The sequence below is a fragment of the Sorghum bicolor genome, chromosome 1 (assembly GCF_000003195.3).
Source record: "Sorghum bicolor cultivar BTx623 chromosome 1, Sorghum_bicolor_NCBIv3, whole genome shotgun sequence".
Classification (NCBI taxonomy): domain Eukaryota; kingdom Viridiplantae; phylum Streptophyta; class Magnoliopsida; order Poales; family Poaceae; genus Sorghum; species Sorghum bicolor.
The window spans coordinates 69,726,235-69,742,331 of NC_012870.2; positions in this window are offsets into that span (position 1 = coordinate 69,726,235).

Below are 16,097 nucleotides of genomic sequence, written 5' to 3' on the forward strand. Positions count from 1 at the left end.
GGCAGTAGAAACCTCTGGATAGCAACTTGAGAAATTTAGAAAGTTGAGATAAGGAGTTGTTGGAGGAGGATTTTTATGCTTTTAGCAAATTTGGTAGGATAGCATGTTGAAATACCAAGTTGTTGGAGATGCTCTGAGCAACTCTAACAGCTTGGCTATTTTTATTATAGATGCTATTTTAGAATTTGCATAACAAAAGATAGACTCCAACAGATGTGCTACCTAGTTTTGTAAAATAGAAAATTAGCTATTCTATGATTTTCGATGACCATATATAGCCAACCACTGACACAAGCTATATGATTTTGTAAAATAGCAAGACTGTTGTGGATCTTTTCTTTTTTAAAAAGTTTTCTACTTTACAAAATAGCTAAACAATAGAATTTGGCTACTAATTTTAGCCAGTCTCTTGGAGTTGCTCTAAAACTAGGACGTGAAGCCTTGCTTGGCATGAAATCTCGAACGACCAATTAGCAATAGCAGCTAATCAGAATGAGGAAAAAGGCTATCGAATTTCGGTTCAACAACATGGTGCTGTGCAAGCTACCATAACCTAAAACAGTGGCCGGGTAAATCATCAGGTCTTCATTAGACGTGTTTTCTTTAGGTCTGTATGCGTAAAGATTATAAAGGTCCAAAGCACTTGATTTTCTGGGAATTCAATTGCTGAACAATGTCAAGTTGTTCCAGCGGATTACAGATCAATCTGAAAGAAGCATGTACGCAAGAGAATTACAAATATTTGTATACGTTAAGAACTGGAAATATGGCAAAACTCTTTATTTTATTCAGCGCTTAAAAACAAAATAAAGCAAACTAGACATATTTTTTTATTTTGTTTCCATTTTTTAGATCACACAGTATATATATTTATTATAAAGATAAATTTTTATTTTGTTTTCATTCATCATTTTCTTAACTATTTAAAAGAAACTAAAACTAGAATAAAGGGAAAGAATACTTACCTGGATACACTAAGGTGCTTCTCTCCTATGCTAGCTCTTTTGGTGAGGGTTCGGTGTTGCGAGTCCTTGAACCGGACTTCTCCCTGTGAAGTTCATTGATCAAGTACCTCGATTTGTTCTTAAGATGAGAATTCTTGTGGTGGGGCCTTTAATGGTGATGTCACCTTCTGCCAAACCTGTCTTAGTTTTGAGTTTTGATTTTGGTTTGACAGATTCACCTTCACTTGTATAAATCGGGGAGTCAACTGATTCTCACATTTTGTTTGAAGTGTGTTCCACTCATAAGACAAGGTAGAGATGAAGTGCATGGGCTCTGTTGATGGAAAAACACCAACAAAACCAAAACTTTATTTATTCTTCCCTAATCTTAGGCACATGAACAAGATGAAGTTGATATTATGTGCTTTGTTCAATTATAACATGAGTGGTAAAAATTGGAAGGTTGAACATGAATGTATCATTTAAAGACATTTGGCAAAATAGATTAAATAGCTTAACATATGGAAGGATTGTCTATCTTTATATAATATATCAATTTTTACATGATTATGACTATCATCTTTCAGAAATAAGGTGTGCAACTTTTTAGCTTATTTGGTTAAAACTATGAGATCAAGGAAGTGGTGCTAGGAATAAGCTTAAGGAACTAAACGTGTTGGGTTAATTAGGTTGGATTAAGTAGAACTGTAACTCAAACATGTTAGTTTCTTATATGTGTCAATGTGTGTCTACCAAAATCAAGGAAAAACATTTTAAATGATGACCATTTATCTTAGGATGTTACCTTTGTCATTGGAGTGTGATAGCACCAAGTAACGAAGGGTAGATGACTCATGATGGTCCTTCCCTTTTGCTTGAAGTTTCCTTGTTCGGCTAGTGTCACACCCCAAAATTAAAATTTTGGGTTGTGTATATAAAACACTAATTAGAATAAATATTCTGATATTTGGATAAAATTTCTAACGTTAGTTTAAAATAGCATCAATTAGTTATATGAAATATATATCATTCTTTAATTTTTTTTTCCATATCTGAATGTTGGTTTTTCCTTCTAGCGTTATCTTTGCTCCGATCATCAATATCTCTCTCTCGTTGACACCTAATCTATGTTTCTTCTAGTTATTCCTTTTGTTCCTGGTACCTATGTGCTTTGACGTGATAATCGACTGAAGCAAGCAAACTCTCCTTTATTTATATAGCTGGTCGTCAGTCTTTTTCTAGAAGAATAATCTTTGTTTTTCTTTCCTTGGAATTATTGGTCTATCTAATCTATGCCGCGAACGGTAAGGACTCCAGAACAATATCATAACATGCACGTCTATAAATAGCAAGACCCAAATCGCCTCCTTTTCCAGACCCTTGCAACCCTTGGTCTATATGATGAAATACCACGCAGCCCTAGGACGTCATTGCCGCCGCCGCCTTCATCTCTGCAATGCCGAGCTGCATGCTGACCCTTCTTTGAGCCGCTCACCAAATCTGCCAAGAGGAGAGCCACCGTCATAAGAAGATAAAGTCATTGCCGCATCCTTCGTCATCTCCGGCAGAGCTGGTCATTAGTCTTTTCGGTTCCGTCGCTGTCCAGCCTGCCAATCCTCTCATCGCACTACACGCTGCTGTGTGTATTTTATTAAGAGTCGTGGATCAATCAACAAGATTGAACAATACAAAGAGAAGCAAGGATCTGAGCCAATGATGTGGTCATTGGAGGCATTAACAAAGAAGGCATGCAAGCTCTGCGCATCATGTAAATAAAACTGGAACAGACCAATGCCGGCTCAAGTTCGGAACGGCGCAGATCGGATCGAGTCAGCCAGCTACATATATAAGCCACAATCTATTGTCGTTCTCTTTATCCACAAGAACAGCAGCATGGAGCCCTAGCTCTCGTCATGTGCCGCCGTCTCAATCTTGCCGCGCCGCCAGAAAGTTTTTCCACTGGATGTCATCGATCGCCTCATCAACCCTGAAGTAGCGTTGCCAACCCAAGACCACCTCTCTGTCGGCCATCTTCTCCGAGTCCGATTGGCACGCTCCATGGCATCTGCATGTTGTCCCGCCGTCGGTGAGGCCACTCTGTGTCTTCTCGTTCTTTCTGTGTTGTTTGTGTCTCGCTTTTGCTTTATGGCATCAGCCGTCTTTGCCTGCAGCATCTGACCAGCCTTGACAAAATCAGCCGGCGGCCACCATCATGACTCATCTCACCTACAAATCGAGCTATCCAATCTTACAAGTCGTCATTGCTCAGAACTAGCAACAACGTTGTTGCTTACAACAGTAGCAAACTCCTGATGGTCAATTAATAAAATCGTGAGTATCACCTCATTGTCTATTATTTTATTGTTTATGATTGTGCTGATGTCATGATGATCACATGATGACATCACTAAGTTTTGTGGTCGTTTTCCTTTAGAAAAACAAATCTAGAAATACAAAGAAAATACACTAGTTTGTTTTAGCCATAAAATGCTTATTTTAACTCTGATTTGATCCGTTCAAGTTGTGTTAGATTCATAGCAATGTAATCTACGTGTTAGTGCTAGTGTTTTTATGTCACATGTTTTCCATATATTGCTAAATATTTAATTGCTTAATATGATTTTAGTTAGTTTTATAATTAAAAATAATATAGGTTTCCTTTGTAATTATATGAGCATGAATTTAGCTAATAGCAACTTGAATATGTTTTAATTATATCTTGCTTAGACAATCATGATATATACAATAAAACTTATTTTAGTGCTCACATGTTACATTATTTTACAAGTTAAAGTTCAACTGGTATAAACAATATAAAATTATGTATAAATAAAATATGATTAGTTTTAACTTGACTTTGAAAATAAATATGTTAACATTAATCTGAATTCATAACTTTTACATTATTTTGTTTACTTAAATAAATCAAATATGTAAACTTCTCTTTTATAATATAAAACTAACATTAATCATTTCTTTTAGCGATAAGTTATGTTCCGGTGCTTCTTGCGATCTTATAGCGTTGATTCTCTTTTAGTACGCTCTTTTATCTTATACGGTGTATTGTTCTTAGTTGTTCTATTTGTTGTTTGTATGTTTGCCTTTGTGTGGTGCTTGCTACGAGTAGACGAGATCCGTTTATGGGTGATGATGATCAGAAGATGATGACCGAAGGCTCATGGTGTGAGAATTGAGCAAGTTTAAGGCAAGTATAACTTGGGATTATCCTTGTTACCTACACACTTTTAATACATATATCATATGCATGTGTCCACCTTGATGACCTTAGCAAAATCATAGATGATTGTTATCCTGAATTCCTTGTTACCTATTTGGATATGCATGTGGGTAGTTCTTGCTAGTGCTTGATTATTAATCCATGATCTTGTAACATGAATACTTGAATATACAATAAACAACAAAATAAGCTTTATAGCAACTTGAATATAAAGAGTGGAAAGAACTCTGGCTTTTTGCTGGATTGATCTTGACCCTCCATAAGGACTTATCCCTTGGCAAAAGCTGGGACAACTCGTACAACCATGAGGGCTATATGGCTCTGGCTTTAGCTCAATATGAAGAACTTTTCTAGCTTGTTAGAGGTTACCCGAAAGGGCGCTAGAGGGGCTGAACCGACACGGGTATAGTGCGAGCCCCTGTCCCTATGTGTATAGGCTGCGCGCCATTGTGCCATTCGGAAGGGGGGTATCTATATCTGCTCGCGAAGGAAACCTTGCGGCCCTAACATGTTAGACGCACTTTTGAAAGGCTTCATACTGATCCCTGCCGACCTCTCTAGGAAGGGGGTTAAGAGATTAGCTACTCCGGGCGAAAGGGTAAATCATGACTCGTGGGCAAAGATGTACAACCTCTGCAGAGTGTTAAATCTGGTATACTAGCCGTGCCCACGGATACGGGCGGCCCGGAAAACTGACGGAATAGATGGACACTGATGAACGTGAATAATGATAATAAATGATGGTTTATTATGTTGTTTATATGTGTTATTCTTAATTCTTGTATACATTGATCATGTGGTTATGGGATTAATTATGCTACCTTGATATTTGCTATCCAATGATAAATATGCTATGTAAATATAAAAGCTAAATGCAGTCAAACCAGTGTCAGCTTTTTGAGCCTCATGAACCCCTAGTTATACTTGTTGAGTACGATATGTGCTCACTCTTGCAATTTCTCGACACTCCAGTTTACTAGTAAGAGTTATCAGAGGAGCGAAGGAGTTACCGAAGGACGTTCTCAGGATACAAGAAGTGCTAGGCATATGTTACCCCCAGTCAACCGTCCATGTGAAGATTGAGCCTGAAGAATAGTTACCGTTCCGCGATACTCTGATGTAAGTGTTAATTATAAGTATGTTTCCGCTATATAACACTATTTTTGATACTATTGCTTCTGTTGTTGTATGTGTGGACTTCCTGGGCACACATATGGCTATCCTGGTTTTGTTCTTTAAAACCGAGTGTGACAGCTAGCCTTGCAGCTCGAGTTGTTCATGAACTTCTTGTTTCCTAGATTGCACCATTTCTTTCTCATTCTTTGGCACACTATCTTTTTGCTCTTTGATTTTGACATCTCTATTGGACCATCCGCTCCATTCATTGTTCCATGACACTCATCTTCTTCCTCTTTGTTTCATAGCTGCAATGGTGGTTGGGTTTGCATATTTTTTTGCCAAACCATGAATAGGCGTAGCTTATATTCATTCATCTAGTTCATACATGATGAATGAGTTGTCCACTTTATGCAAAGTTGAGTTGTGTCCTCTTTGCGCAAAGTTATGGGAGTTTGTCATGTGTCTTTCTTCATCTTCGATTTGGGTTCTTCTCATAACTTATCCAAATTGATTGGATTTGAGAGTTTCCTATAGGGGTTAGTCCAATAAAATATCCAGTGTCTACTAAAGTATACTATCGGCTCAAAAATCTACCTAGACAACACGTCTAATTTAATTTAGGAAGAGATTTTAACCTAAGCACCACACAACTCTGTCGATAAAGATTTATTCAAGTGGAGATGAAAGAGCATAATTGTTATTTAGCAAATTGAGTATGGCTTAAAGGTAACCGAAATAATTTAGCAACTAGGCATTCAGACAATAAATGCCTAGAGCTACAAGAGGATGTGAACTACCTCAACAACAACAAAAATTACTACCATCCTCAATAGAATTAAGGTTGGAATCAACAGCACGGACCTAACTACTTAGGTAACTACTCAGACATCTTTAATATAGGAAGCTATTGGAGTGATCCTTCAATCGGAGGATGGACCGATGCAACTCTGCCGATCAAGAAAGGTGATCCAGGGAGACTGGTCATCCTCATCTAGATTGGAAGCAAAATGTTCAACGAAGCTATCTGTGACTTTGGTGCAAGCGTCAACATCATGCCTAAGGTAATTTATGAAAAGATGTTTGATTATCGATTATTATACACAACCATGTTCTTGTAGCTTGCAGACCAGTTACTGTGCCAAGCTAAAGGAATCCTAGAAGATATCTATGTGCGAGTTGATAGCTCATATGTTACTATAGACTTTGTGATAGTGGAGACAGGCGATGATGAGAATTCACCCATCATTTTTGGATGACCCTTCTTGAACATCGCTGGAGCTATCATCTACGCCAATAGTGCTAAGATTAGTTTTAACATCAAAGGAAAGAGGTAAAGCTTCTCTTTCAATAATTAGGTGTTATAGTTCCCAACACATCCACAATGGTCTTATGAGCCAAAGAAGAAAAACAATAGGACGAATAAGAATAAGAATAAAAACAAGAAGGCACAAACAGAGTCAATGAGAATGGTCACTACAGTCCATAAGGAGCATGACTATCAACTTAGATCCCCACTTCTACCCAAGAAAGACGATCCAGGTGTCCCAACCATCGAATGCACAATCAATCCAAGCTCCTTCCAAAAAGTTATCTGCGACACCGAATCAGGAGTCAATATAATAGCCAAGGTAACTTATGAACATTTATATGGAACAATACCCTTGTATCCTACCTATCGATTCGTGGAGGGGATATCAAAAGATGTTTCGATACAAATTGACGACCACTACATCCCCACCAACTTCCTGGTCTTAGACATGGGAGAAGAAGAGCAAGATCCACCCATCATCCTCGGAAGACCGTTCCTAAACACCATCAAGGCCATCATCTACATTGGATCGGGGAGCTCCACTTCCACTTCCCTCTAGGAAAGGTATGTGGCTATTTCAGTGACAATTATATAATTGAGGAAGATCCAAAGAAAAATAGAACAAGAAGAAGACGTCGTAACCGAACCAGAAGAAACAAACCTCTATTGAGGAACGGACTGACTATGAAGAAGGAATTGAGAAGAGTGATCCTACTTTAGACCAAGAATCAACAAAACAAGAAGCTTCTTCCCCTATGTCAACCCCACCTACTAAATATGTATGGAAGGTAAAATCAGTTTCAGATTTAGTACAAGAAGAGGTACAACCAATGGCACCGTTCGAACCGTCTGATGTGCCCTAGGATGTCCTGTTTAGAGGACTTAAATCACCAAGCCCTCATGCCGAGAGGAAAATGGTAGTTATCATTTCCCTTTCAGTAATGCATAAGTTTTTCCTTAGCATATTTACTTTCCTTAATTACATAATTAGTATCATGTTTATTTTATCATCTCCGTATTAGAAAAGAAAATAAAAACGTTTTTGCATTGCATCCTAAAGATGTTAAGCCCCATGTGAATAAATTTATGGCATAAAACCCATGAGGATACTCACCGTGGTGACGAAAAAATAATAATAAATATGCATTCATCATAGTTACAGTTTCTTTGCATTATATGAAAAAAATATATTGATAGAGAGATCCTAACAAATAGAGAGACATATATGTTAAGAAAGTTCTACATACTCAAGGCTTAGATTTTTATCACTAATGCTTAATCAGTTCCACAAGTTTTGTTGTCTATTTTAGCTTCACATAATTCAAAGGATTAAAGTGGATAAGTAGGAGGATGTTCTGTCTTCAAACAAAGTGTTGTTCCATCAGTCATTAGCATTAATACTTTCAGAGAGGAAGTACACCTTCGCTGTCATTCAGCTACACCAAAAGACTATGTCAACATCTAGTTTCGCGGAGAGCATCCCCATGTATTTCGCTAAGTATTTCTTACCTATTTATTTATATATTTGCTCTGTTAAAAATTTAAACAAACAATAGAAAACTAAATAAAGATTTTCCATATATATATATATATATACAAGTGTAGAATAGCGCTACCGTATATATATAATATTCTACACTTAGGGTGTAGAATATATATATATATATATATATATATATATATATATATAACAGCCCTAAGTAAGAGTTGATTTCTACTCCTTCCGTCTTTGCAAAGTCCAAAATTTCTAAATTTGACTAAATGTAAAAAAAATTTTATTTATAATCTCAAATAAATATCATCATTAGATGAATATATTCTCAATAGAGGATGAGTCAGTGATCAAGATGGCTGCATTGGCACCTCGCAAGATCCCGCCAGCGAGGGGAATAAGCCTTGTTTAGTTCCTAAAAATTTTGCAAAATTTTTCAGATTCTCCGTCACATCGAATCTTTAGACGTATGTATGGAGTATTAAATATAGATAAAAATAAAAATTAATTGCACAGTTTGGTCGAAATTGACGAGACGAATCTTTTGAGCATAGTTAGTCCATAATTGGACAATATTTGTCAAATACAAACGAAAGTGCTTGTAACACCCTAAAAATTGTTACCTTAGAAAATAGAGCTAAAATGATATATTTATGAATTTTTGTGCTCATGAAACATAGGAAAAATAATATTTTCCATTAAAATAAAATTTATCATAGAACTTAGCAACTTGTTTGTGCATTCATGTAGGAGAATTAATTTTATTGTGCTGAGTGATTTGACTAAAGTTCAAAAGTATTTCAAAGTGATTTTAAAATGGATTTGAAAATGCTTTGGAAAATAAAATAGAAAAGAAAAAAAGTGGGAAACAACCCAGCCAGCCCAGCTCCTCTCTTTCCGAGGCCCACCCTAGCCCCGCGCCAAATCTCCCTCCCCCCTTTCTTGTCTGGGCCAGCAGGGCAGCAGCAGACCCCAGCCCAACTCCGTGGCAGCTTCCACTCTTCAGCCCAGCCTGTCCGTGCCCTCCCCTTTCCCTTCCCTTCTTACTCTAGCACGCGGACCCCACGTCCAGAGCCACTGACGGCTTAGCCCCACTTGTCGGCGCCGTCTTCTACCCAGAGCCGGCAAGGAGTTGGACTCCCCACTGACCCGTGAGCCAAAGCCCAGGCCGCGCACCCCTTCTCCCGGATACCGCTCGACAGCGCCCCCTCCTCTCTCTTCCTTTCGGCTGACGACTGGGCCCCGCTCTCCTTTCGCTGATGCAGGGAACCCACCAAGCGGCGTCCACCTCTTTCCTTCTGCCGTGGACGAGCCAGACTCGACCGGAAGCAAATCCATCCCGAGATCAGGGGATTCCCTTGCCAAATCGCTTACCCGAGACCCTATAAAGCTCTCTCTCCACCCCGTATCTCTCTTTTCGCATCCAAATCGTCCAAATACGCCTATCTTCGACGTGTGGATCTCTCCCGAGAGTTCCTTCCGCCGCCGCGCGTGGCTACGCTTTCTCCGGGCCTTCTCCGACCGTAAGAATGCCCTAGATGGGTTCGCACAAAGCTTCGCTCCGTCCCCATGTCCTTGGTTTGTCAAATAGCGCACTAAATCGCCAAAGTCGCCAACTCCGGCGAGCTCTCTCTAACTCCAGCCATGGAGCCGCCGTAGGGCTCCTGCGCGCCGCCGACCTGTCCTCCCCTCCCCATCAGATCGGATCTGCACCGCTCGTTTCTAATCCGACGGTCGAGGTGAGCCGATACCCCTTCACTGCGCCACTTTGTTAAAGAGCCCCTGGGAAACTCGTGATTAGAACCCGCGGTCCTTGGCGCTCTCTGGAAAGCACGTTTTGCTGTGTGGAAAGTGTATTCTCGTTGTTCCAAGCTGAATACGTTTTCTGATAATTACAAGATTGCCACTGGAAGTATTTTGGTCATATAATGTTCATTTTAACTCCGTTTTAGTCCATTCAAATTTCGTTAGATTCGTTTTCACGACCTCTCCATGTTAGAAGTATTAGTTTGCTGTATTGAAACTTTTTAATTCTGCAGTAGCATTTAATTAATTATTTCTCTATAGGAAATCTTAGAAAATTCATATCTTCTCCGTTTTAATTCTGATTTTCGTGATCTTTACGTTTGTGTGATCGTAGCGCTGCGTAGAATATTTTCATAAACTTTTATATTTGTTTTACCACTGTTTGGTGTATTGTTCTAATTATAGCTTGTTTGCTTCGTGTCTGATTGTCTATATTGGATTGTGTGTCGTTGATTGATGATCGGATATAGACGGTGAGCGATACGTTGGTGATCAAGGTCAAGCTTTTGAAGATCAGCAGCAGGCTCAAGAGAGCTTTGATCAAGGCAAGTATAACTTGGGACTATCCTTATTACCTATACACAATTAATACAATGTATATCATATGCATGTGTCCACCTTGATGACCTTAGCAAAATCATAGATGATTGTTATCCTGAATTCCTTGTTGCATATTTTGGATATGCATTTAGGTAGTTCTTGCTAGTGCTTGAATATAATCCATGATCTTGTAACATGAATATTTGGATATACAATAAACAATAAGATAAGCTTTCTAGCAACTTGAATATAAAGGGTGGAAAGAACTCTAACTTTTGCTGGATTGATCTTGACCCTCCATAAGGACTTATCCCTTGGCAAAAGCTGGGACAACTCGTACAACCATGAGGGCTATATGGCTCTGGCTTTAGTCAAGTATGAGTAAGCTTTCCTAGCTTGTTAGAGGTTACCCGAAAGGGCGGAGGGGCTGAACCGTTTTGGGTATAGTGCGAGCCCCTGTCCTTATGTGTATAGGCTGCGCGTCATTGTGCTATTTGGAAGGGGGTATCTATATCTACGCGCAAAGGAAACCTTACGGCCCCTAACTTGTTAGACGAACTTTTGAAAGACTTCATAGTGAACCCTGCCGGCTTTCCTTGGAAGTGAGCTAAGAGGTCGACGGGCCTCGGGCGAAAGGGTAAATCATGACTCATGGGTAAAGATGTACAACCTCTGCAGAGTGTTAAATCTGGTATACTAGCCGTGCCCATGGATACGGGCGGTCCGGAAAACTGACGGAATAGATGGACACTGATGAACATGATTAATGATAATAAAGGATGGTTTATTATGTTGTTTATATGTGTTATTCTTAATTCTTGTATACATTGATCATGTGGTTATGGGATTTAATTATGCTACCTTGACATTTGCTATCCAATGATAAATATGCTATCTACATATAAAAGCTAAATGCAGTCAAACCAGTGTCAGTTTATTGAGCCTCATGAACCCCTGGTTATATTTGTTGAGTACGATATGTGCTCACTCTTGCAATTTTCCCCACACCTCAGGAGAAGTTTTGGGCTTGTGATCAACCAGTCAGTTGGATCCTGTAGAGTGAAGTTGATACCCGAAGTTTGGAGTTATCTATCCGCTGTTTGATACTGAAGGTTATCTCTTTTATACTTAGTACGTTATATATTTGTGCATTGTCTTTTGGTATTACTCCTTATTTGTAGCTATATGTGAGATTTGCCTTATAAAACTCGCATATGGTGCATATTTGGTTTTGTCCTTAAAATTAGGTATTATAGTGCTACTATTTGTATTTTGCAAAAAATTTTGAAAGTAAACGAGACCTAAAGCGATAACCGAACAGGGGCTGTTGGTCAGCCCAGCAGCGCGATTCAGCTCTGGCTCCTTGTGCAGCGCCTCATCTTTCTTTGTGGCTAATTTATTATAAGAAAAAATTATTACTAAATAGTTGATACATTTCGCAAATAAGCTTAAGCAAGGCTGTGCAGTTGATGAAGATGGGAGTGAGAGTGATTGTGCAGTTTTTTACAAGATAGTGTGAGAGGCTAAGGATCTGTTTGGTTGGCGTTGTTAAACTTTAACTCTCATCATATCAAATGTTTGACAGAGTCCGTTCGCTTGTCTTATCAACCGTATTTTTTCTGTCAGCCAACAGTATTTTTTTCTCTCATAATAAATCAGCGAACAGTATTTTCAGCTATGATTTTCCAGACCAGCGAACAAGCTAAATACAGTGGTGAAGCTAGGTTCATGATTGTGGGTGCACATGCACCCATAAAAATTTGAAAACCTACTATTACAATCGAATTTTCACTATTGTGACACTTTAAAATTTCATATCTACTAAAAAACTTCATTATTCTTTAATTTGCTCTAGCTTCACCACTGATTAAATATAGATTATTTATGAAACTAAAAATACAGCTAAAAATAATTTGCGAGACAAATCTTTTAAGTATAATTTAGTTTATGATTGAACACTAATTGCTAAATAAAATAAAAAAGCTATAATACCTTCAAATTTTAACTCATCTCACTAAACACGTCTTATTTTAATGGGCCTAGACTTTGCACGATGCTGCCATAAAAAATTTCTATGCGATCGTGTCGCATAGCACTGCCGGTACGCATGATGCACGTCCTCAGATCTGGCATTCTGGCTACCTGGCCCCTTGCTTTCCCTCCAAGGATGCGGGCGACTCGCTGTTTCATTGGTTGGTGGAGCCGTGCCTCGAGATTAGCATGAAGTACGCGTGGACGATTGCTAGACGGTGCCGTGGGACCGGTGCATGCTGTGCGACAGCCGTGGCCCGCAGTAGTCAGCGACGGCATCACGGCACGCCGATGACCGGGCGACGCGTCCGCTCCATGGGCCCTCTCGCATACAGCTACCGAGGTGCCGTTGCCGGCTGTATCAGGTGTCGGCCTGGTTCGGTGCCGATGGGCTCACTTTGAGCAAATTTAATAAGGCCTTGCTTAGGTCTTGTTTACTTCCATCCAAAATCCAAAAACTTTTTAAGATTTTCTATCACATCGAATCTTTAGACACATACATAAAGTATTAAATATAAATAAAAATAAAAACTAATTGCACAGTTTGGTCGAAATTTACGAGATGAATCTTTTGAGCCTAGTTAGTCCATGATTGAACAATAATTACCACAAACAAACGAAACTGCTACAGTGTCCCGAAAAAATTTCGGGAAGGAACTAAACAAGGCCTTAGTTCGTGAAAAGAAAAATTTCACGATATTGTAGTATTTTCGTTTGTTTGTGGTAATTATTGTCTAATTATGAACTAACTAGGCTCAAAAGATTCGTCTCATCAATTTCGACTAAACTGTGCAATTAGTTTTTATTTTCGTCTACATTTAATACTCCATAAATGTGACTAAAGATTTGATGCGACGGAAATCTTAAAATTTTTTGGATTTTTAGGTGTAAGTAAATAAGACCTAATACAATTTATTTATTGGGCTATAAGGTTCTTTATAGCTTTTTTTATTTATATTGACATAACTAACTCACATCGCACGGCATCTTTTTCTATTTATATTGGTTCAGTGCCGATGGGCTCAATGAGTTAGTTATATGGCTCATTTATCTCTCTTACAAAGTTTTTTGGTTTTTATGCGTAAGCTGTAAGGCTGTTCTCAATGTATGTGCTCATAAAAGTGTCATGCACATTAAATAGGGTGTCATATAAACAAAATTGCTGACTTAGCAGAGTCATTAAATGAAAGAGTTTCATCAGATAAGGGTGTCCGCAATGGTGTTCAAATCGCTAGCTATTTGATCTCTAGAAAGAATGTTATTGGCTCTCAATGGCAATTTGCAAATAGCTAGCTTAGGAAGTCGCTAACTATTGTAGAGAGTATTGTGAGAGAGTTATTCTAGAAAATCATGCTAGATTAGCTATTTATGAGTCACTAACTAGAAAGTCCCTAGCTATTTGATCTCTCTCCTTGATAGGCAATGAGAGTGCTACTTTTTTATTATTTTTATACGTCATCTCGCTAGCTATTTGTAAAGTGCTATTGAGAGCCATAGAATTCCTCCTAGCTAGCTATTCTATAACCATTGTGGATGACCTGAGAGAGGAGTTTCATCCCCATGAAACTCATGTGGCTCGGTTACCTAGTTTATAGTCTTGGTAACTGTGCCATGAAACTATACATTGAAACTAGTCTAAGGTCACTTTCAATGGTGTTTCATAAGAGTTTCGTGCACATTAAATATGGTGATGTGGCCCTATAGTAATGAAGAGAGAGATGATAAAAGTTTTATGGAAGTAGAGAGAGTTTCATCCCTATGAAACTCCTATGCACTATTTCCAAAAATATGGATGTGTTGGAAACTGGATCATGAAACTCCCATTGAGGGTGGCCTAAGGTTCCTATCTCTTCTCCCCTCTCTCCTCTATCTTAGCATTTAGTCGGCTTACAATCCACTATAATATTTGCTCTTACCCGGTGGAGTGGTGGGAAACGAAAGGGTCAGGAGTCTTGTGGGGAATACCATAGTTATTATTTTTTTGACAAAAATACCATAGTTATTAGGACCGGACCAGAGATCGAACCGGCGAGGTTGTCGGTTCATTAGTTCAACCGTTTAAAACCAGTTAAACCGTTGGTTCAATTATATTGGATCAGTTATATTGAACCGGTTACAAATACATTGAACCGGTATATATATATGATGTAATTAATAATTGATAGATGATATAAATAATATATTTTAATTATATAACCATAAGGTTCATAGTTATGCAAATATAGAATGATATGTTCTTAAATTCAAGACATCAAGTGTGAACATTCTCGTTGTAATAGTTCAAAACACATAGTAATAGAAATATTCACCATTGAAAACAATCTAGAATGCTAAAATGGAGTGCATCATTGCAAAGAACTCGTTGGGATATCAAAATAAATATATTATTTATTTAATTTGGAGCTCATTTGGAAAATTTATAATTTTCTAAAATTTAAAAGACGACCTCGCCATGCTGACGTCAGCTGACGTCTGGACTGTCAAAAGTCAACAGAGCAGCCACGCATGCAACATTCAAACTCCAAAAAAAAGTAAAATTAGCCGCTAGCTGGGCCAATCCATGGCTCGTGCATGCAGCCCACTCCACGAGTCAATGATGAGCTGCCATGCGGGACCCATCAATGCCAGGTGCATGCGCTCTACCGAAGCACCACGCTGCACAGCAGGACTGCAGAAGTGCACATGAGTACATGACCACGCCCTTCGATCTTTTAACGGTCCGACCACTGATCCGATCCGCTTCTAATAACTAGGAGGAACACTAGAAGGTCTAAGATGTTTTTTTTTGCACGCGCTTGGACTGGGACAAAAGAATTAAAGAATGGCGATGGGTTCACCCGCACGACTAAGGCTTTGTTCACCTAAAAACCAAAAAATTTTCAAAATTCCCTGTCATATCGAATCTTACGGCACATGCATGAAGCATTAAATATAGACGAAAACAAAAACTAATTACACAGTTTGCCTGTAAATTGCGAGATGAATCTTATGATCTTAATTAGTCTATGATTGAACAATATTTGCCACAAACAAACGAAAGTGCTACAGTAGCGAAATTCAAAAAAAAATGACATCTAAACAGTTCCGAAAATTTTTTGGATTTCGCTACTGTAGCACTTTTGTTTTTATTTGACAAATATTGTCTAATCATAAACTAACTAGGATCAAAAGATTCGTCTCGTGATTTACAGACAAACTGTGTAATTAGTTTTTGTTTTCGTCTATATTTAATGGTTCATGCATGTGCCGCAAGATTCGATGTGACGAGGAATCTTGAAAACTTTTTAGATGTAAAAAGGTTTTGGGTTTTGACGCTGTAGCATTTTCGTTTTTATTTGACAAATATTGTCTAATTACGGAGTAACTAGGCTTAAAAGATTCGTCTCGTGATTTACAGGTAAACTGTGCAATTAGTTATTTTTTTATTTATATTTAATACTTCATGTATGTGCCGCAAGATTCGATGTGATGGGGAATCTTGTAAAGTTTTGCGTTTTTGTGAAGGCCTAAGCGGACGGCGGTCGTTTAGCTATGACGTGGTCCGCGGAGGTAACATTTTGGTATACAGGAATAAGGTTCTAGGGAAGATGCGTTCTAAAACGTGTTAAAGAACCGTGT